Genomic DNA, 24335 nt, shown 5'->3' with positions numbered 1-24335 from the left:
CCGACTACACCTCTATCATAAGCCTACAACCAAAGAACAATTCCTGCAGCAATTCACCAATAAAGATCATATATTAATTCATGCAGCAATTGGGTAAGTTCCTACTACCACTGAAGGAAGCATTCTGGGTGTGGCTCTTGCAGCTTCTGCAGGGAATGTTCCTAACACTCCATAATTCTTCAAGCATCATTTCATAAAGATATTTCCATGTCTTATGGAAATATTATTCTCCATAAATAAGTTTTCCATCCACGCCATCCCACCTCATTTCTTTATCTATCATTTCATTCATGTCACATCATTTCATTTCACCATTCTTTTGGCTAACCGTTTCATGCAACATTTATTCGCATGACTACATGTATGCACATATCTTATTTTTTTTGTTAATTATGCATTTATTATTTTACTGTGACTATCGCCTATTTCAAATCCTTGTACACTTCCCTATATCCTTTTTTGTATGTGTGGAAATGTGCCAAAATAAGTTGGGGGGGTGTTTTCTAGTCCAATTTCAAAGATTAGTAATTATCTGTCCTTTTCAGTAACTTGATTTGATTGCCTACCATCATTCTTTTCAATGAGATATTCTTTGGTATGAGTAAGTAATGAATTCTGCCACCAAAACTGGAAGTAAGGAAGGAATTTTCAAGCAAATATTTTCAGTCTGCAGATTACTTCAAGTCCTCCTTCTCAGCTGTGGAAATTATTTTGTGAGTTGAGATAGTCATGGGTGGAGATCCTATCCACCATGAACCAGTAATCCATGATGCGTTGCTACAAGATGCCCTGTGTGAGTATTATTTCTAGTTGCATGGCTGGATTGATTACTTTCTGAAAATAACATTATATAATGAGGAAATTGCTTCTGAGTTAATGCATTCATTTGATCAAGGGGAAGCTTCTATCAAAGGATAAAGGGTTATTGCTACAGAACAACGAATAGCTGAAGTTACTGAGTTGCTGCAGGAAGGAGAACTATTTCCTGAATCAAAGGATGCAAGAAGCACCAGAGAAGAATTTATGCACCCCACAGATGGACCTCTAATAGTGGACAAGCAGGGAGACAGACAGGTATCTCTTCCAGTAGAATGGCCCTAGGAGGCATTGTACATAATGAAATACATTACCTGCGATAGAAGGTATTCAAATTTACATTCATCCCATTTCAAATTGCTTAGTCATTTATGGCATGGCCGAAGGGTAAATGTTCCAAATTTTCTATACCACCTTATTTCCATAAGTGCCAAAGAAACATGGAAGAATGGAAATCGTTCTGTCAGTCATCATGGTTTGATAAAATTGTTGGTAGAACGTTCTCTTAGGGATGTTTCTCAAATGGCATGGGGGGTATTTCAAGATATACTGCAATTTAGGGTTGAAGATGCTCCTATTGCAGAGGAATTGGCAGCTCAAGAGGAGGATATAGGAGAGCCATCGTATCCTATAATTTTTGTAGGAAATGAACCTCCTATTGCCAAAGAAGCTTTGACTATGACAAAGGAAGAGATGGTGGAAACAAACATTATACAACCCTCCACTTATTTTCAAAGAGGAGCGACATCTTCTAAAAGAAAAGGGAAAGAATTAGAAACAATTGATGCATAAGATGAAACTAGGGGTCAACTGCAAGCAACGCAGGTTTCTCCTACAATCAAGAGACGTAAAGCGAAGGGAAATACTCCTGCAGCAAAGTCTCTAGTAGAAACCATTTCTACAGCTACTCCAAAGGTATATGCAAGGAGGACTCGGAGTAGTACATAGAAAGTTCATCCAATAGGTGATGCAATGGAGGTTATTTCAGTTGAAACATCAGAAGAGGAATGTGGGAATCCAACAGAGGGTAAAATCCAGGAAGACCAGGGCGTTGACAAACTTTCAAGTCTGGCATATGTGGCAAAACAATTTGAAGACCTTGTTGAAGAAATTCCACACCATAAGGTAACAACTATCAGACCTCCATCATCTCTCACTAGTTTGTCTATTGCATTAGCATTTTATAGGCAGTGGGAGATAGAGAGGGCTAGGTTACATGGAATTATTAATAAGCAATAGAGGGAAATTGAAAAGAGGGATGATAAGATTGAAGAATTAGAAGCTAAGATTGATACAATTACTAGTATGGTCCTTGAATTAATGTAATGTAGGGCTCCGCCAAGAGTTTATGTTTTGCATCTAAAAGAGCAGTATTTAAGTTTTAAGCTAAACCGCATTATTAGAGACCTTAGCCCTTCTTTAGACACCCTAGAAGAATTTTATGATGCTTATCAGACCTCTCCAACAACTGTTAAAAATTTATTGAGTGAATTTTACTTGCATAACTATGTTGTGACTTTTGACAGTGAGTGGAATCCCTTGTTATACATCAGTGATATCCACATAAAAGCATTAATGTCATGGTTGCAAAATGAAATTAGCATGGGAACTCAAGCCAAAGCATATAGGAATCTTGAATTTGATTGTCCATTGCCACTTAGGACTGAAGCCAAAGACCCAAGGGTTTTTTATTATGATTGGCAAAAGATATTAGCAAGGCTAGATGTAAGGAGTCAGGTATTACCAATGAGGGAAGAAATATTCCAAGCATATGAACACTTGATTGAGAATGAAAGTGCAATTGCAATTGACTACCTGATTCAACGTTGGAATAATCTGCCAAAGGACTTGAAACAGGGTGAACCTCATTCACTGCCAAATTTTCATGCAGCTATACAAAGAGCCCCTAAATACATCCATTTGGGTAGGATGAAAAATAATGACTGGCTACCCTTGATCTTTCAGCCCCCTATCCTCATGTGGCCATTGTTGGGATGGAGGATTTCTGACAAACCCTATGATGCAGCTACAAAAGAAGCCAGATGGGCTAGACTAGAAAAAATGAAGGGATTTTATTGGAATTTGGCTTCAGGAGGGATAGGTCAAGGAACTATTGGTGACTTAAGAGTTAGTGCTCGAATCAAAAACTTTCCTCTTGCTGGAGGATCAACAAGACACTAAGTTGGGGGGCATGATGAGCTGAGATATTAGCTCCTTTTATTCCTAGAACTCATAAGTTTTTGTCATGTTTTTATTTATATGATGGGATGGTAATGATGTATTAAAATTTAACTATATGCATTTCAGATGTTAACTGAACCTGTTAAATCATGTTTTGTCTTTGCCAGTTATCCCTGCAACCATGTCATTTATTCATGTTGCCTTACGGATTGTCATAGGCGATATCATGTGTGAAATTAATAGATGTTAGGATTAATTAAAATAGATATGTGTATTCTTGTATGTTCTCTCTTTTGAATTGCAGGAATAAATGAGATGTTGTGGAGAAGGTTCTCCTGTCATGCCAATTACAGTTTGAGATATTCAAGGAGGCGACTAAAAGTTCAAATCGGTGAAGAGGATAATGAGCGTAAGGAATGACAGAGGAAAAGTAGGTGTGCAAGACTCATTTATGTTTGACTCTAGTGGGCATCAATCATGTAATACCGCCATGCTATGTTTTGGTTGTGGTTTGGTTTAGATCCACGTTTTTAGTGGCTTACTTTTACTGTTCTCTTTCATGAATGTTATCCACCTCTTCTCATCAGCGTGATCTTAATCGTAGGAAGTTATTGTTTTCTTTTAAATAAGTGTCTTTGTCTCTTTTCTGAGGTTAGAGAAAGAAAAGAGAAGGAAAAATATCAGAAGATTTAAAAATAAAGTTACAGAGTGTTTTGAGTTTCTTTTCATTTTGAATAATGTATCGACTTTTGAGAAACAATGAATAAAGATATGTTATTCTGAGCACTTAGAGTTATTTTGGAAGCCTAGAAACACTGATCCAAGGGGGCCCACTTGGTAAGTGTTCCTGTGCCTTTGTTAAATTTAGTTTTCTTCTTTCACTATAGTAGACGTCCTTGCATTGACTGTTCCTGGAGCCATTGGAAACAGATCCATTGATTATTCCGATAGCCAAAGCAAACAGAGTAATTCCTATTTGGTAGCTTTGGACTTAGTTAGTATTTCTTGAGTGAAACTTATGTTAATATAGAGTTTTTCCTGTAGCCATTCAGTTGTTTTGATTCTTGCTTACTTTTCCCACATAGATTTTAGTTGTTGCAGTAATGCAGGTTAGCTATCACAGGAACTTAGTGCATATATAGTGTAGACCCATTTCAAGTATTATGTCTTTGGGTTGACAATCAAATGAACTCCAGCTATGGAGATAGTAACTTCTCAAAGTGAATGTCCAAACTTTGGGTTGAGACTTTAACTATATTTATTATTCCTATTGTTGGATTGAACATACACTGAATCTGAAAACCATAATGTAGTGCATGAAGAAGAACCAAGAACATCTGACTGTGCAGACATGAAAGTACAAGAAAATATAAAGGGTGTGCAAACCAAGGCACACACACATGAGAAAGGTATGAAGATAAATAAAGGCAAACATCAAACCCCCATGACACTTTATATTATAGTGCGAGTACAATAAGGAACAAAACTTGATGTGAAAGATTCCATAATACATGTGCAATACAGAGGCACTTTATCTCAGTGCGATTACCAAATCATAAGTGCTTACAATGAAAGCTTAGAATGTAAAAAAAAAAAACATAATAGAAATACATGAAGAACAACAAAAAACAAGTCATCCCACGCAAACGAGAAGTTTCCACGATCTCATATGTCTAAGAAATTCACCAGAGTGTGAAAACACAAAAAACTTAATAAAATGTACCTGAAGTAAAATCTAGAAAAAGTGCATGGATGGCTATGAAGAGACCTAAAACACCATCCCAATGCCACTGGAATCATGAAAAGTGAAGAAACTAGCGAAAAGTTATGAGCTCGGAACTAAAAATAACACCTCTAAATTCAAATGATTATAGAATGTACTAGTAGAAAAGCTAGGTGATGAAATCAACATATCTGGAAAGTAGACAAAACCATCTTTCTGACGATATATCATTTGCCAAAAAATGATAGCGTATGCCCAAGTTATGGCCAAAAGAAAAAAACCCCTCCTTTAGGGCACAAAGAGGATCAAAAAGGGTCATAAAGAGCTGACTATACCATTGATGATTTGACAGGAAATTTAGGGGTTTTTGGGCCTTCTGAGCATGATGGTGACCTTTTTTGTGTGCCAAAGTGCCCATATTTGTTTTAGCTACCACCATATTTTGTCTCGATTTGTGTGCCCTCTGCTAAATTAACTCGTACAAGCAAATAATTGCCTCAGAGGTCTTTGATCCCCAAGTTGGTCAAATTATATATGAAAATTCATGGAATTGGCCTCTTGAAGCCAACCGTGAGGTCCTTTTGTGCCCAAATTTCTCCTAATAATAGGTTCCCCGTGGATCACAAAAAAAAGTTGAATCTTCAAACCCTCACAGATCTGGCCCCGTGAATAAAAAATTGACAAACAAAAGGTCAATCTTGACTATTTCACACATGCCAGATTCAATGGTGTGGTCCAAATCAACCCAAATTGAATAAAAGACCTTCTATAGGTAGAATCTCTCAGTCTGAAGAACAAGAAAGCCTTAGGTCTGAAGCTCTGATACCATGTTAAAGTTGTGGAAATACAACCTCACAGAACCTAGTGAACACCTATACACAAATAACCCGTCACAAAAATGGAAGATTCACAAAATACAAAGATTGATTTGAAAATCTAGAGAAAAAGAATGCAATAATAATAACCAGATAATGAATTACAAAATACAAAGATTGATATTGTTGATATTTTTGATGATTGATGTTCTGATTGTCATTGATGGACACACACTTGATTTGAGATCACTTTTGTATGTATAAGTTAAAGCTCAATCGGTATTTGTTCCAACCGGTATGATGTATTATAGTCTTTAGACTATCGGTGTTTTGCAGAAAGTGTTTACCGATCTGAAGTGGTATGAAGACCCCAAGCGGTTCGAGGATCTCAAGAGGAACGAAGCAACAAAGCGGCACAACTCATATTTCCTAGTCTTCATTATTGTCAAACCGGCAACCGGTATTTTTCTTTAACCGGTATTTTGTATGAATCGGTAATACTCTGTGATGAGTTACCATGCACCAACTGTTTGGCGGTGCCGACACGTTAATGATGCTTTTTGTGTCATGTTACCAAATATGTCTAGATGCATTGAACCTAGGAAATTGTAATATAATCCTATTGTACCGACATGAAATCAGATTCCTTTATAAGGACATCATGTCTAGGGTTTAAGGTGGTTGATGAGTTTTTGTAAGGGTAAATATAGAAGAGAAGTTTAGGTCTGTGAGAAGAGGAAGAGAGTGAATGTGTTGAAGACTGAAGTAATGCTGGAATGCATTAGGAACGAGCTATCAAGGATCTAACCAAGAAATCTGTGCTATTTACTAGATCACTCACTTGTTGATTACTCACATCTTCGACAAGTCTGAAGCCTTTAACTGGGTAGGCCTAAAAGCCTTTTGTAAATCCTCTATCAAGGTGGTTCACATCTGTGGATCTAAAATCCTCTAGCAAGGTAGTCTTTAACTGGACTTATCTCCTAATAGAGATTGAGATTCCTAAGAGGATTTGTTTTGGTAAAGAACATTGTATGACCTTAACCGGTCTGACCTTAACCGGCCTGGTTCCTATTCTGCAGATAGTTACTTGTTAGTTCCATCTCACCGTGGTTTTTCCCATTTGGGTTTCCACATCAAAATCTCTTGTGTTATGGTGTTTGTACTTCTGTGGGTGAATGCATTATTTGCTATTTGGTTTGCATGTGTGCTAATCGGTTTGTCTGCTAAACTATTTTACCGGTTTACTGGTAGTCTAATAAAGTGTTTAAGTACAATGATTTTTGGCATACTAATTCACCCCCCCCCTCTTAGTATTCATTAGTGAACACTTATACACAAATAACCCATCACAACAATGGAAGATTCACAAAATACAAAGATTGATTTGAAAATCTAGAGAAAAAGAATGCAATAATAATAATCAAATAATGAATTACAAAAGGGATCAATCCTTATAAAAGGAGATCAAACTTAAAAAGGGAAACCCTAAAAGCAATTAATAATTTATAATAAATTAATTATTAATATTCCTAAGTTTAGCTTCCTAAATATAGCTTAAGTGAAATAGAGAAAAGGTGACTTAATTATTAAATCAATATGATTTAATTAATCAAGTGAACTAATACCTTTACTCTAATAATTATCACTCCAATTTAAACTAATATGACATAAACTTATATTTAAATGAATATAAAATAACATAATTAAAGCATACTAATCAATAGTTTCAATGAACTCATAAATAAGCTCCTTAATTAGAAATAAACTAATTAAATATGCTAATTTTCATATTCTTCACCATTACAGTGTCATTTAGAGTAATGATGAAGCCCTTATTTATATAGATATATCATAATCTTACAAGTAATGTTATTATCCATATTACATCCTCCTTAAATTTGACTGGTCATAATACAAGATGAATACAATTGGTTAGCTTGTAGAATATATTTTTTAATATCTTAGTTATTAAAATAGGAAAAAAAAATTAACCTAATTCAAGAAACAATAAATCAACTCGAGTTTAAGTATATTTAGGGTAGTCAATTTCTACCATTATTCGAACCAATCATTTGTGTTTGATTGCAATAAAACTTGTTACTCCTATGTTTCTTTTTGTTAAGGCCTTTAATTATTTGAACTTCTTGTTTTCCTAAAATTACGCTTCATTTTCTCAAGAATGAGATTGTGTTATGCATAATGGTAAGCTTCAATGTGGTTGTAAGGAATAAGCTAATCTACTTGACTCGCTTGACTAAATCAATTTTAGAGTGCCATGATTAGATCATGTATCAAATTTTAGTTATATTTTGTTCTTACATATATGATGGTTTCAATAGAAACTTCTCTCAAATTAGTTACAAAAAAGTATAAAAACGTTGATTAAAAATTATTGAGGCTAAAAGAGATTTATTAAATAACGTGCATTAATTTTTAAGGTGAGACTCATGATATAGTAGTAAAGTTTGAACTTGAATAAAATACATATTATATCTACATAATTATATGTGTTGTTTAAATTAATTATATTTTTAATTTTTTTAAGCTCTAGATAGATAAATGAAGACTCTCTTTCTACTTCATTAATAATATACTTAATACATTTACATTATTCACTAATATAACAATCATGATATTATATTTATCCATCACATCATACTTGAGACATACATAACCATAGACATACCATAAACCTTGAAATCTTTGAGAATATTTTTTATTTATAAATGAGTTCTAAGAGAGATTATGTGAAATTTCATTCATGAAAATCAATAATACCAACAATATAATTTTTTTAAGTTTAAGTAGTTTTCTATTATAAATACATTGATGTTCCTTTAATAGGATATGCTTTGAACTTGTTTTGATGCTCAAGGTTTCATGACTCCTCTTCAAAACCTATTTTACCATAGTAAAAAACATTATTTCTAGTTGTGGCACTCCCTCTAAGAACCCAGACAAATCACTATGTTGAAGCTATGGTGGCCTACATTAGGTTGAAAATGGCTTAATCCAAAGGTTTTCCTAAAATATGGCTAGAGGGGGACTCTATGAATATCATACAAATACTTAAGAATACCTTAGAAACTAGTTGGACTATTGAGTCTTTGATTATGGATGCCCATAATATCATAAGATCCTTGGTTGATTTTCATAAATTTCGTATCTATCGTGAAGGTAATAGACGTATAGATTTATTTGCTAATATGGGTGTGCCTAGGAACTCTAGTGTCATTTGGGAGGCCAACGACCCTTGGAAGCCTCTACCATCATGCAAAATGATTTTCAACAACATTGAATGTGATGTGCCTTTAAATGTCATGATGACAAGTATTTACATTGCATTCTTTCTAGGTATTATTTGTGGCCTCAGATTCTTTTGGCATTGGCATTGTTTTGTGTTTACAATCATTATTTGTTGATGAGGATTCTCTATTAAAAAATGGGCCTAGATTCTTGTTTGTTTGTTGCTATGTTGGATGATGGGTGGGGACTGAAATAAAGTTGAGCATGTGAGGGATTTAAGAGGAATCATGTTGTTTGGAATATTATCAAAAGGGTTGGATTGCTACTTATATCCAAAGGCTATATGGCTATGACCTTGTGATCTCAAATTAGAAGGTTTTTTAGGATGGGAAAACCTAACCCTCACTGATTTTCGTAAGGAATTTTTGATTATCGAGGAGTTGATTTCTCATGTAACTGGGCTCTCTATAGATGGTGTCAAATTGTATAAAGATGGGGAAGAAACAAAGGCAACCAATGCCCAACTTATAGAATGAAAGGAGAAAGATTGATGAAGTAAATATTTGGAGAATATGATAGAACCTCTATTAAGCTCATTTGGGTTAATGTTGCAAATATTATTATGTGGTACATCACCTTTGATGGTAAGTACACCACCATTTATGATTTCCATTTCACCCTGCTAAATCATTTTATATATAAGCTTTTGGTTTCTTTTCCTTATTTCTTGTTGGATTCCCTCAAGAAAGGAATTATTGATCATAGGAAAAACCCTAAGTTCTCAATCCTTCATGAGGGGCTCATTTTGTTGATCATGAAATATTTTATGGACTCCTCTCCTAAACTCCCTAAGAAGGTGCCTAAGAAAGATTTTGAAAAAAAGATGGTAAATATAGTTTTTGATTAAGCAAAAACAAGTTTTGAGAGGACCCAAAACCCCGTACATCATATCCAAAGATAGAACAATAGAGTATCTAGACCAACATTAACAACAACAAAACAAAACGAGTTGCAAGAGATAAGGACAACAAAAACACATCAACTAAAGGAAAAGACAACAAAAAACCAGCGAGGTACTAGCAGAAAACAACCAAAAACAACCACCTAGCTACATGAAAATATTGAGACTATCAGTAGCCTCTTTCTCCAACATTAACATGGTCTTAGCAACTTCCTTGAGGTTAAGAAGATCTTGAGGCATAGGAGCCTCCACATCCTTCATGCTTTGTCTGGTCCTCCTCGTAGAGCGAGGGATATCCTTCGAGCTAGAGACCCCATCATCCATCTCCAGATCCACAAAGCTCCTTTCATTGTGCATTTTCTCCAATCTAGCCACCATAGTAGACATATTGGTACCAGACACTCTCAGCATAGCCGCACTATTTTCCATGATCTTCTTGAGGGTAGTCTCAATTTTTTGCATCTTCAAGTTGATCTCCCCAAACCTTTCATCATATCTATACTTAAAAAGCTCTATAGCTTCACCATTTTTCTGAAGGCAATCCAACATCATTGTTTTTTCATCTTCTTTCCATAGGGCACACTCTTTCTCCATGATCCCTTCAATCATTTCCAACTTAGCTAAGGAAGTTCTCTACTTAAGATGCAGGGTCTTAATTTCATGAAATGCCCATCGTTGGAATCGGTACAGATCAACTGAGGCACTTCTAGCAGTTTCCATTATATCAAACATCATTTTTGGCTTGTCTTGTAAGTCATGGGAATCCAAGTCCATTGGTTTTGATTCATGGTTTTCAGAAACTTTAGGATGTTACTTATCCCCAGAATCAAAATCAGATAAAATAATCCTCTTACCCTTCCCCTTGGGCTTCACCTTGCTAGTAGAGGTTTCCTCCTCTGATGAAATATCATTATTGATCTTGGGGATTCTAACCCTCTTCTTAGGGGGGTTAGAGGTGACGACCTTGTCATCAGACTTAGAATAATTCGAACCATCACTAAGGATATACTCATCCTATTTATCATCTAGACTAGCCTTAATCTTGTTAACCCTAGCTTCCAAATGCTCATAAATTAAAAGGATTAACCCTTGATGAGCCAAAGGGCTCGACTTAGGGTTCTTAATGTGGTTAGCCAGACAGTCATTAAGGGAAGAAACCAGATAAAAGGGAAAGGAAACCTTATTGCCATATCTAAAATGATTCAATAACACAAAATGGTAGCTATAAACTTTAGTAAACCTCCCATCAACCGTAACAAATTCCATTATCACTTTCAATATTTTATGCCAATTTTTTTTTACCTAGTTGGGAACAAAGTAAGTCCTGTCGTGCTTGACAAGCCTCTCCTTTTCATCTTCGTTCTTGGGAAAGGTCTTCACCGCATTGTCAGAGAATTTTCTATCCCTGAATAATTTGATCCCTTCCGTCAACAACCCAGTCACCTTTGCAATCAACTTCTCATCCAAATTCACCATCTACCCAAATAGGGTGACTCTCTTCTTATTCCATCCCTTGATGAAGAGTTTGGAAACCTGGTCCTTTTTCCCATGTAGCTTCTCCATATAACCAATTATCCCCCCTTTCTATAATCTTCTCCAAACTTTTTGTTCCTTCTTCCAACCTTCATAGCTAGTCGGCTCATTCTTGTTAATATTTCCCCCCATGGTTTTAGCAATTCCAGCCACACCTCCTTTGCCAGATAAAATTTCAACTCTGCAAAAACAACAAAGAATAGAAGAGTCGAGGTAGAGTAAGCACTTAATCACCCATAAAGTGTGCGGGGTAGTCCACCTCATGCAATCTAGAAACTTTCCGCCAACTCAACCATCATTAATGATACATCTTGATCTAAGGGCCATCATGAGATAACAAGGGAGAAACCTTTCCATTTATACAATCAAAAAATAATTTCTCCTTAGCCTCTAAGGACATATTGCTTTCACCTTGCCACAAAAAAGGGGTCGATAACTTAACTCCTAAGTTATAAAAAGTGTCGACAATCTTTTTTACTTCCCTATAGGTATGCACTATAACACACCTATCAAATCCTTCAATAATTTTAAGAGCTCTAATAATAATATTTTTAATTTTCCAAGAAGGCTTAGCCAAACCTTTTAGGAAATTGATAATATTTAACGAATCCCCTTCTATCCAAACTTTTTAAAATTACAATTTCTCAATGATTATAAGAATTTCCATAGCATCCATAGCTTCAGCTATATGATTAGTCTGGGAGCCCAAGGGCAGGGTCACCATAGCCACACAAAACCTTCTAGAATCTCTAACCACCCCCCCCTCCAGTAGGACTAGGGTTCCCCTTAGTTGCCCCATCAAAGTTAACTTTCACCCATCCCTCCGAGGCGTAATCCTTGACAACATTGTCTCTAGAATTCTTTGCTTTGATTTTGCTAATATCATCCTCTAGCCCCCAGTCCACAGATATCCTCTTATCCTCCTTAGATATAGAAGTGGAGGGAAGGTGGTTAATGCCACTGTAGATTAACTTCATATTTTATTTAATTGTTTTGAAGCCCTTGTCAAAAATAATCTCAACTAAACAAAAAGGTTCCCTAAAGATTTTGTTGTTTCTTTCCTTCCAAGCATGCCATGAGACATAGGGATACAACAGGGACCAAAGAATTTTGATAAAAGAATTGGATGAGGGACACTTCCATTGAACAAAGAAATCTTCCACCTTATTCGAAAACACCCAAGCTATCTTCTATTTCTTCAAGACCAAGCTCCAAATGTCAGCAATGAAGGGGCAGTGAGGTACAAGGTGAGAGACAGATTCTTTGGCATTAAGACACAAATGACATCTATTAGGGATCGAGAATCCTCTCTTACTTAAGTTGTCAATAGTAAGGATCTTATTTTGGAGCATAAGCCAAAAGAAAATATTAACTTTAGGGGTGAGGTTTTTAACCCAAGCCTTGGCCCAAAACAAAGGATGGAGCAGGGGAGAAACCAATCTATTAACAATTAAAGCCACACAGAAAGATCCATCCTAGGTTAACCTCCAAATAAAACAATCTTCAACCGAAGGATTAACAAACAAGGACATCATAGCCTACTGGATTGGCAAAAAGACAACATTGATTTCCTCCAGATTAACCCAAGAATGATTCTGCTAGTAGTCAAAGACAAAAGAGCCAAATCTAGCTTTGAAAATATTGACAAATGGCAATAGGTCAGGGCGCAAGCAGAGGGGTTCATAAAAAATCAAAACATCTTCCCAAAATCTGATACAAGATCCCTTACCTAAAACCCAACCCACTCCAACTTCAACCACCTTTTTATCCTTGAGAATGCTATGATGAATTCTAAGAGGGGGGGGGGGTGAATTATTATGCCAAAAATATGTGTACTTAAACACTTTCCTAGACTAACAGTAAACTGGTAAAACGGTTTAGCAGACAAACCAGTTAGCACACATGCAAACCAAATAGCAAATAATGCATTCACCCATAGAAGCACAAACACCATAACACAAGAGATTTTGATGTGGAAACCCAAATGGGAAAAACCACTGTGAGATGGAACTCACAAGTAACTATCTGCAGAATAGGAACCAGACCGGTTAAGGTCAAACCAGTTAAGGTCATACAATGTTCTTTACCAGAACAGATCTTGTTAGGAATCTCAATCTCTGTTAGGAGATAAGTTCGATTAAAGACTACCTTGCTAGAGGATTTTAGATCCACAGATGTGAACCACCTTGTTAGAGGATTTACAAAAGGCTTTTGGGCCTACCCGGTTAAGGGCTTCAGACTTGTCAAAGATGTGAGTAATCAACAAGTGAGTGATCTAGCTAATAGCATAGATTTCTTGGTTAGATCCTTGATAGCTCGTTCCTAATGCATTCCAACATTACTTCAGTCTTCTACACATTCATACTCTCTTTAACTCATCAACCACCTTAAACCCTAGCAACAACATAAAACCCTAGACATGATGTCCTTTTAAAGGAATCTGATTTCATGTTGGTCCAATAGGATTACAATACAATTTCCTAGGTTCAATGCATCTAGACATATTCTATAACATGACACAAAAAGCACCATTGAAGTGTCGGCACCGTCAAACAATCGGTGGATGGTAACTCATCACAAAATGTTGGTTGGTAACTCATCACAGAGTATTACCGGTTCATACAAAATACCGGTTGTCGATTTGACAAAAATGAAGACTGGGAAATATGTGTTCTGCCGCTTTGATCCTTCGTACCGCTTGAGATCCTCAAACCGCTTGGGGTCTACATACCACTACAGATCACTAATCACTTTCTGCAAAACACCAATATTCTAAGGACTATAATGCATCATATCAGTTGGAACAAGTACCGGTTGAGCTTTAGCTTATACATACAAAAGTGATCTCAATGCAAGTGTGTGTCCATCAATGACAATCACAACATAATCATCAAAAATGCCAACAATCTCCCCCTTTGGCATTGATGGCAACACTTAGGAAATTTTGACATCTAAGTGTTTAACAAAAAAAAAATTCCAGAATCAAAATTACTCCCCCTAAGCATATACACTATCCCCTTTGCAGAAAATACAATGTCTACTACTTCTTAACAGAAATAACATGAAAGTGTACATCAAAACATTCAAAATTTATACTTCTCCCCCTTTGCCAACAATGAGAAAATTAATATTGCAGACCAACCCTTGTTTCATTAGTATTAAAATAATAAGAGTTTATGACAATAAAGAATAAAACTTGTCAAAAACTGATTTGAAGTCTGGCAAAAATTGTTTCATAGATAAGGACCAGGACTCAAGTAGGGAGGTAGCCACTTCTTTCTCTGTTTGCATCTAAGAGACCTGCTCTTCCATGGCATCAATTGTGCTCATCTCTTGAGTCATCATTAAGGCATCCAGATTCAGATAACATTTCTGAAGTATCTGCAGGCGTGGGATTAGAACCAGTTGGATTTCCTACAAATCCCAAGTTCGGTTGCTGATTTTCAACTCTATTTTGGCAGACTAGATAATGGTTTGCCCCATAAGCTATAAAAGAGTCATACGGTGGCTTGAAGGTGCTCATATATAGCTGCAAGTCAGTTTGTAGCTTGTGCTTCTATACAAACACATCATCATAGAAGAGATGGGGTTCGCAAATCTTACTCAGTAGTAGATTCCCCTCATCCAGAGCATTCCTTATGTCTTTTTGTGCTTTTTGCAGATCGGATCGGAGCTCATTTAGCTTCTTCACCAAGGCAATGTTGAGAGCTTTTTGATGCTCTTTCTTGGCATTTGCCTCTGCTACCTCTTCTAGGCTCTGCACCTGATCATCCACTACAGTGCATAGGAGCTTCAATTGTGCCAAAGATGAATTAATATTGGGGAGGTTTGTGCCGGGTAATAGACCGATAAGAGTGTCCATCGCAGCTTGGATCACATCTTGCTCCTTCTTCCTTCTTAACACTTCAAGACGTTCTTGAGCAACCTTAATGCTCTGTAGTAGCTCCATTTCATTTACAAACTGGAGGTCAATAGGATTGGTGAGGTCAGCCGGTTTGTCTTGACTGTCAGTTGCCTTTGGAGTCTCCATCTGAGTGATTTTTGCTGTTTCTACTTTCTCTGTAGCTCTTAATTTTTCTTCATTTGTCTTTTTCTTTTCCTCTTCTTTCCTCTACTTCTCTTCTTCTTCGTCCTTTTTCTTCTGCTCCTCTTCCTGCTACTTCTTCTCCTCTTCCTTCTTCCTCCTCTCCTCTTCATCCTTCTTCTTTACCTCTTCTTTCTTTCTCTTCTCTTCTTCATCCTTCTTCTTCTTCTCCTCTTCATTTTTCTTCTTCTCCTCTTCATCCTTCTTTTTCTCCTTCTTCACTTCCTTTCTCTTCTCCTCTTCTTTATCCTCCTCTTCTTTCTTCTTTTCCACTTGCTTCTTTACTTCCTCCTTTTTGTCCTCTGCTTCCTTTTGCTTATCTACCTGTTCTGCCTGCTTCTCCTGTTCTGTTGCTTCTGATGGTGTACCCTGAGCAACATCCTCTACATCTAGAGCATCGACATCAATAGTGTCTATGGGTTTAGTAATCGGGTTTCCTTCATTATCAAACACTTCATCGAGTTTTGTTATTGCTGGTTCTTGCTCAACCTTCTTGTTGGCTTCAGCCACTTGATGCATCTTAAGAGCTTCTAGAGCAAGAGTATGTGTATTCTTGAGAACTTCTTGACCCTTTCCTTCCAGTAACAGGAGTCTTCTTCTTCTCATGAAGAAGAGGCCTTTGTATTTATTCATAACTTCAAAGTGTTCTGAATTTGATACATCAGGAAAATGTCGAGCAAAAATTTTCTCTCATTTCCTATTCTTTTTCTATGGCAATGCACCATTTATTGTCTAAGGAATTATACAAAGAATCCGGTGTCTCAGATCTAATTTCTGAAGGCGACCGGTCATTAACACATAAATACTTAATGATTTCTTGTTCAACTGCTTCCTTTTCATCATCATTGAAATCATCAAAACAATCAATCAAATCATTCATCACTTTTCTCCTAATATTTTTGATAGTTCTTTGACAATGTGTCAAAAGGTTTGTAGGAAGAAATGTTAATATTTACCAGTGCAGATGATGTCAGTTCATTCTTTGTCTTTTTCTTTTCTTGTCTTATCTTCTTGGGTTTTTTCTTAGACACGATTTCTTCTGAGTCCGGTGAGTTATTCCTTGTCTTCCTCTTCCTCTCGAAGACTTTAGCAGGTGCCGCTTTTGGTTTCTTCTTTGCAGGTGACCGCTTGGTCACTTTGGGACTGGCTGCAATAACTGGTGCTGATGCTGAAGGCACTACCTTTCCTTTCTTTTCAGGAGGTTCTACAACTGGTGCAACCCTTTCTAGATAGGTGCTAGTTCTCTTTGCCTTGGTATATAGGGGTGAGGCAATTAGGGTAGAAGTATACCCGTCCAGCATATTATACATCACCTCATAGCCCATAGGCTCTACTTCTCCCTGTCTGAGCTCAACGGCCTCCATTACGCATTCATCCACATTGATGATAAAGCAGATATCCTCTTCATATTTCTTGACAATGTTACCGGATATCCTTATCCTTTGGCTCATCTTGCGCTTGAACTCATCAAAGTACTTGTTCAGAACTTTAGGGTAACCGGTTCCAACTACTTGTAGGCTGTCTTTGATATGCTTGGTAACCAGTTGGTTAGTAGACCACTGATTATCTCCAACTCCTGGGAAATAACCTTGGAAGTAGAAGAATAACCCTACCAGTAGTTATCCAAACTTGAATCTTAGTGCATTATCCTGTTTGATTGACTTAAGATTCAACATACTTTGTCTTTGCATATAGGTGCATAGGTTAAATGATGCATCTTCTTTAGTCATCCATTTACCGCTGCAGCAGATACAGAGTTAATTCTGTTGGCAAAGAACGTCCGATAGCCTATCACCATGCAAGCATACTTGACCAGATCATCCTTGATGGAGTTGATGGTCATGCCACATGAGTCGCTCACTGAACCAGTGAGCTTGGACATTTCAGTCTTGCTGACCTTCCTTAGGGCTAGCACTTCCCCTGTATTGTAGAAACTGGTGACGACATGAATAGCTTGCGATGTGATATCATGCATCCGCTCTAGGTACATCTTGTCACCATGAACTCTGCTTAGAATGATTCTAATGTGGTCATCTGTAAAATCCTCTAGGAAGTAAACTGCATTGTGAAGCTTTTTTTTCTCCAAGATGCTATACTCCGATTTGATCTTTTTATCCTTCCCACAGAATAGACCTAGCTGAGAATGGATCACAAGAGACCCTGGGTCTTTGATCTTGCAGTCTATGTAATCTGAAATCCCTTCTTCTATTATAACCCCAGCTGATACTTGAGACAAGGCATTATATTTTGATTTTCTTTGAATGAAATCCATAGAATCGACAGTTGCACTAGAACTATCATGAGATGTGGAAGCCATGACAAAACATAAAACTTGAGAAGTACCTTTCAAAAATCGGGAATTTAGGGCTTGCAAATTCCACTTTGCCTTCCACTTCGTCAGTTGCTGAATCACCGCTTTGAGTTCTTCTTTTGACCGTTTGAAATTTGCTTCTGAATCTTCTTCAGGGTTTCAAGATTTCTTTGAATCGCAACACAAATCACTTTTTCTTCACTCTGCACTTGAAAAACTTCTTTGCTCGAAAAATGATAGTGAGAAATGATTTGAAAATTCCTTTTAAACATATTCCTCACCTACAGTAATAAATGCTCCACCATTAGGGCATAAACCCTAATTTTCCTTTTACCGTTTCTGGTCTTCTGCCAAATGACAGGTATCACATGTCGGTTAAGGTCTTTTACTGGTGTAAACTGGGGGTTCATAGTGTTTCACTGTTTTCTCCCCCTAAGATTTTCTGATGCTTAGTTTGTCGGTTCCGATATTTCCACACTAGGTGCAGAAACTGGTTCTTCTTGCAATACTGTTGGTTTCTTCTTCCAGGTTTTGTTCATATTTGCTTGAACAGTGTCAATATCAATCTTTCCTTCCGGAGTGACCGGTATGTCATCCGATATGTTCTTTCTTGATCTACAGAATCTGACAATGTGACTCGATTTGTTGCAATGATAGCCCATTCCAGGTGCTCTCCAAGGTCCATTATTCATATTGTCATTCTTCCTCCTGCATGTTGCAACAATGTGACCATGATCATGATAGATCAAACAGTTTTCTCTCAATTTGGTTGCCGCTTGATAGCCACCGCTTCTTGATTGATGATTGAAGGCATTAAACTGGTTGTGATTCCGGTTTACAAAAGGTTCCAGACCAACTCCTTGAGTCCTCTAAGGATATCTTCCGGTGTTGTTCATAACAGACCTACATTCAGATGCTTTATGCCCAAACTTGTTGCATGCATAACAGTTACCATTGAATCTATAGGATCTAGGCTTATCATTTAGAAAATAAGGGAAAATATTGTAAGCCTTACTCCTACACACATTGGCAGTATGTCCTTCTTTAAGAAAATTAAAGCAAACAGGTTTAAACTTTTGCTTACCTTTATCCTTTGATGCCGGTTGTTTCTTTGATACTCTAGTATTTGTACCAGAGGTCTCACCTTCCTCATGATCGGAATAACCAAGTCCATCTGTATTCTTGACAGGTTTGGCAGATTCAAGCTTTTACTCTAGCTTGACAGTACTCTTGTTGAACTTAGCAAGTATTTCCTTTGACTCAGAGAGTTCTTTGGAAATAGCAGCATTTGTTTCCATCAGGTTTTCATTTTCAAAGATGGAAATGTTCAGTTCTCCTTGCATGTCTTCCTTTTCCACTTTGCTCACATGGATTTGAGTAGTTAGGGCATTGATCTCTTGCTTCAGCTTGGAGTTTTCATGATCTTTGTCTTTGACCAGATCTTCAGCTTTCCTCCGGTTCTCAAGCTCTTGACACATTCAAATAGTTAGTCCTTCCAATTCTTTTCTCAGGTTGGAATTGGATTCATTCAACTTTTCTACTTCTTGAATCAAGGCTTCCATGTCCGCTTCATCAACGAAACTATTTTCAGATAGCTCCATCAACTTTTCAACATGTTCTCTCCTTTTTGCTTGAGATGCCTTATATTTGACCATAAGATCATCATAGGCTTGCTTAGACTGAGTGAGCCAATGAGTAAGTTCCCTCAATGTGTATTCCCCCATATCTCTTTCCAAGTGGTTAAACTTATAGAAAGGTAGGCTCTGATACCAATTGATGAATACTAAGAGGGGGGGGTGTGTGAATTAGTATGCCAAAAATCTGTGTACTTAAACACTTTGCTAGACTAACAGTAAACCGATAAAATGGTTTAGCAGACAAACTGGTTAGCACACATGCAAACCAAATAGCAAATAATGCATTCACCCATAGAAGCACAAACACCATAACACAAGATATTTTGATGTGGAAACCAAAATGGGAAAAACCACGATGAGATGGAACTCACAAGTAACTATCTACATAATAGGAACCAGACCGGTTAAGGTCATACAACGTTCTTTACCAGAACATATCCTGTTAGGAATCTCAATCTCTGTTAGGAGATAAGTTTGATTAAAGACTACCTTGCTAGAGGATTTTAGATCCATAGATGTGAACCACCTTGTTAGAGGATTTACAAAAGGCTTTTGGGCCTACCTGGTTAAGGGCTTCAGACTTGTCAAAGATGTGAGTAATCAACAAGTGAGTGATCTAGCTAATAGCACATATTGCTTGGTTAGATCCTTTATAGCTCGTTCCTAATGCATTCTAGCATTACTTCAGTCTTCTACACATTCAAACTCTCTTTAACTCATCAACCACCTTAAACCCTAGCAACAACATAAATCCCTAGACATGATGTCCTTTTAAAGGAATCTGATTTCATGTCGGTCCAATAGGAGTACAATACAATTTCCTAGGTTCAATGCATCTAGACATATTTTGTAACATGACACAAAAAGCACCGTTGAAGTGTCGGCACCGTCAAACAATCGGTGGATGGTAACTCATCGCAAAATGTCGGTTGGTAACTCATCATAGAGTATTACTGGTTTATACAAAATACCGGTTGCCAGTTTGACAAAAATGAAGATTGGGAAATATGTGTTCTGCCGCTTTGATCCTTTGTACCGCTTGAGATCCTCGAACCACTTGGGGTCTACATACAGCTTTAGATCGGTAATCACTTTCTGCAAAACACCAATAGTCTAAGGACTATAATGCATCATACCGGTTGGAACAAGTACCGGTTGAGCTTTAGCTTATACATACAAAAGTGATCTCAATGCAAGTGTGTGTCCATCAATGACAATCACAACATAATCATAAAAAATACCAACATGCTATTCCAGATGAAGGAACCATGTGGAATATCAGAAGAATGAAAGAAAGACACCATATTAAGAATACCATTAAGATTTTTTGCTAAACCAAACCAAATTCCAATCCTTTCTATCACCGTAAGACCTCCAAACCTGTTTAGCAAGCAAAGGATTATTAAAGTCTTTAATTACCCTTAAGCCAAGACCCCCCAAAGATTTAGGTAAACAAACATTCTCCCAGGTAACCAAGGGAATCATTTTCCTATCTTCAACTCCAAACCATAAGAATCTTTTCTGAATTTTCTCAATAGCATCAACATATTTGGAGGGGATCATAAAAAGACTCAAATCATAAACAGGAAGATTTTAAAGTGAAGATTTTAGCAACTGCAATTTCCTAGCTTGGCTAAGTAAGGAACCTTTCCATCCTACCAACTTCTTATTGAACCTTTCCACAATGGAGCTCCAAAAGGAATCAGGAGGAGACAATCATAGTGGGAGACATAAGTAAATTGAGGGAAAGGAATCCACTGAACATCCAATGATGTCGGCAATTTTTCTCTGCCTCCGAAGGGGAGTATTGATAAAAAAGACCAAAGTTTTGTTCCAATTGATACTCTGACCAGAGGTTTAAGTACAGAAGTGTAAATCACCTTTGAAAGATCTATCTTCATGGACAATGGCAAAGCCAAGGAGGATGGAATCATCCACAAATTGCTGATGTGAATAGATAAGATTGAAAGAAGAGGGTCTCAATCCTGTTATTTCCCCAGTACTAGCCATGTTTTGAAGATATCTACTTAAAATTTCTACCATGATAGAAAACAAGATGGGGGAGATGGGATCCCCTTGTCTTAAACCCCTCAAAGTCTTGAAAAATCTGGAGGGGGGGCCATTAATGATAATAGAGAAAGTAGGAGTGGAGATAAGTTGCCACATAATACTGGAGACTCTATCATCAAGGCCATAAGCTTGGAAGATCCTTCTTAGAAAAAAATAGTCAACTCTATTATAGGCTTTGGCAAGATCAAGCTTAATAAGAAGCTCCTATTTCTTGGAGACAACCAAAGAGTGAACATTCTCATGAACCATAATAATGGAATCCAGGATTTACCTCCCTAGAACAAAACCATTCTGTTGTGGAGAAATGAGGGAGGGGAGAACAACCAACATCCTAGAAGTGACAACCTTGGAGATAAACTTGTACAAGGAATTACAAAGACTAATAGGTCTAAATTTGTCCAAAGAGTGTACCCCAAAGATTTTGGGGATACGAACTAGAAAAGTTGAGTTGATTTCCTTGAGAAGAGATTTAGACCTGTCGTGGAGTGTGAAGTAGGGTACCTACAGCTGTAAAACAAACACTCAATAGATCATTACAAGCATGGTTAGCAAATTGAAATCAAACGAAAGATAAACCATGACAAAGTGAACTATCGCCTCCTAAGAGATGTGAATGTGGATTTGCTCTCAGATCTAGATGAGCAATCCCAATGATTTGACTACACCAAGACAAAGGATTTAAAATGATATGATGTGCAAGCTAGATGAATGTATGATTAAACTAGATTGATCTAGGATGTTGATTATGCTAATGATATACATGATTGTGCTAAATGATGATGCAATTAATCTAGATGAGAGATTGATTATGCTCTATGATTAAGCAATTATACTAGAATATGATCAAAATAAGCTAGATCTAAGATGCAATTGCCTATAATAACAATGCTTAAATGATATGGAAGAATGGATATGCCTATAGTAAAAATGCCTAAAATGAGATGAGATGGGATATGCCTATAGTAACAATGCATGAAATGCTAATGAGATGGGCTCCTTTATGCTCCAAAATGGGAGATATTTATAGGATTTCCAAGGACAGGGGGTGAGGTGGAAAGAATCAATGGTCAAGGTTGAATATGAAGATATCAAGGGTCAAACTGGAGGAGGTTGGAGAAGAGGTTGGAGGGAGGGACACTTGTCCCTCTGTGGTGACAAGTGTCAAGGAGCCTTGCTCATAAGAGGGAAAGTGTCCAAGGGAGGAGACATGTGGCCAAAGTGTCATGTGTCTCAAGGGGAGAATATCCAACCCATACGAGGTTAGAATAAGGAAGTTAGGATGTGCAAGATAGGATAGGGTTAGTTAAACCAAGGATTAGGTGGAATGGGTTAGATTAGGGGGTGGTTAGGTTAGGTGGTTAGAAGTTAGGATCCATGTGAAAATTCAAATAATAGGAAAAGGCTAATTAACTTTCAACAAACTCATAAAATGATTTGTTTTAATTAATTAGGGGATTAGAAGAAATGAATTAGATAGGGGGAGGATTGATTAATCAAAGGGGACTATTGAAATGAACTTATTAAATAAATCCTTAGAGTTATTAATAAGTAGATGAATGGGGAAATTCAATCAAATTGATAGTAAATTAAATTAAATTGGGAAGGGGGATTAATTAAATAATTGCTCTTTTAGTTAATTATTTTCAGACCATTTTTCGGTGTATACATTTTGCCCCTCTTTGAAGCGAGGTGTGGTGATGTGTTGATTCAAAGATTAATCTCAATTTGATGATGTTGATGTGATGTTGGTTCAATAGGATGCCCCAACCATTGATTGATAAATTGTGATACGATGATGCCCCCTCGGGAGATCAATTGAGATAATTGACCTTTGGAGTATATGTATGTTTGCGAAATTGATTTCTAGATTAAAAATTATTTGATTTCTGCAACATTGACTGATGAAAGTGCGAGTTCTTCAATCACTATGGGGTGGTTCTTGATGTGATGATTGATAAAGTTTAATTGAATTGATAAGATTGATTAGATTGATGTTTTAAATCGTCAAATTTCAAGAATGACACCTCCTGTATAAGACAAAGATGATCAAAGCGTCTGGTTTCAGGAAGGATACATCTTGTATAAGACTTGATAAAAAAACGTCTGTTTTCAGGAAAGATACATCATGTATAAGACATGATAGAATGGATCCGATGCGATGTATTGATAGAAATGATAAGATTGATTGGATAAAGAACTAACATTTTGTTGATATCATGTTGCAGGAAGATTCAAATGTGTTTATGTTGGCATATTTGAGGGAGTAGCATAAAAGTCGCATTGGGTCGATAACAACTGGAGAGAGATGAGTCATCATTTTGATTGTGTATACACCTATAATACATTGAATATTCCTGTGATAGAGTTGGGCTTGGATAAGATGAGCTTTGTGATCCTATGTAAGAATGAAATGCAAACTAAATACAAATATAAAATGTAAATGAAATGCAAAGCTGGGATCAGACCAGTCACTGGGTTATTGTGTTTTGTCATCAATGAGCTTTGTTATAATGTGGGAAGCGAGTGCAAATATCGATGGTATAATTAAACCATGATGACCTGAGCATGACTTTCCTGGATTTTAATATTGCAAGTTAGCACAAGTATCGAGGTATAATTAAACCAAGATGATCTGAGTGTGGCTTGCATAAAACAAGCAGTATTAACCATTTCTATATGCAAATCGGAAATGTCTTCGATGATACTCCGGTGAACATGTCCTGAGACAAATTTGCACATATTAATGATTAATTTATAGATAGCAGACAAGAAAATATCATGTTCCTTCCTTGCTTCTCTAGTCAGAGACATCCTGGAGTCACTTAGAAATCATGATAGCAAAAATCAAGATATTAAAGTTGAACCAAAGTGTTAAAATCATTAGTCAAAAGATATCATCCATTGAAAAGTGTGTGATGTGCTTAGACTGACATGTGATAGTTTGATGTTTGATAA

The sequence above is a fragment of the Cryptomeria japonica genome, chromosome 4 (genome assembly GCF_030272615.1).
Source record: "Cryptomeria japonica chromosome 4, Sugi_1.0, whole genome shotgun sequence".
NCBI classification, from domain to species: Eukaryota; Viridiplantae; Streptophyta; class Pinopsida; order Cupressales; family Cupressaceae; genus Cryptomeria; species Cryptomeria japonica.
This window is presented reverse-complemented; position numbering follows the sequence as displayed.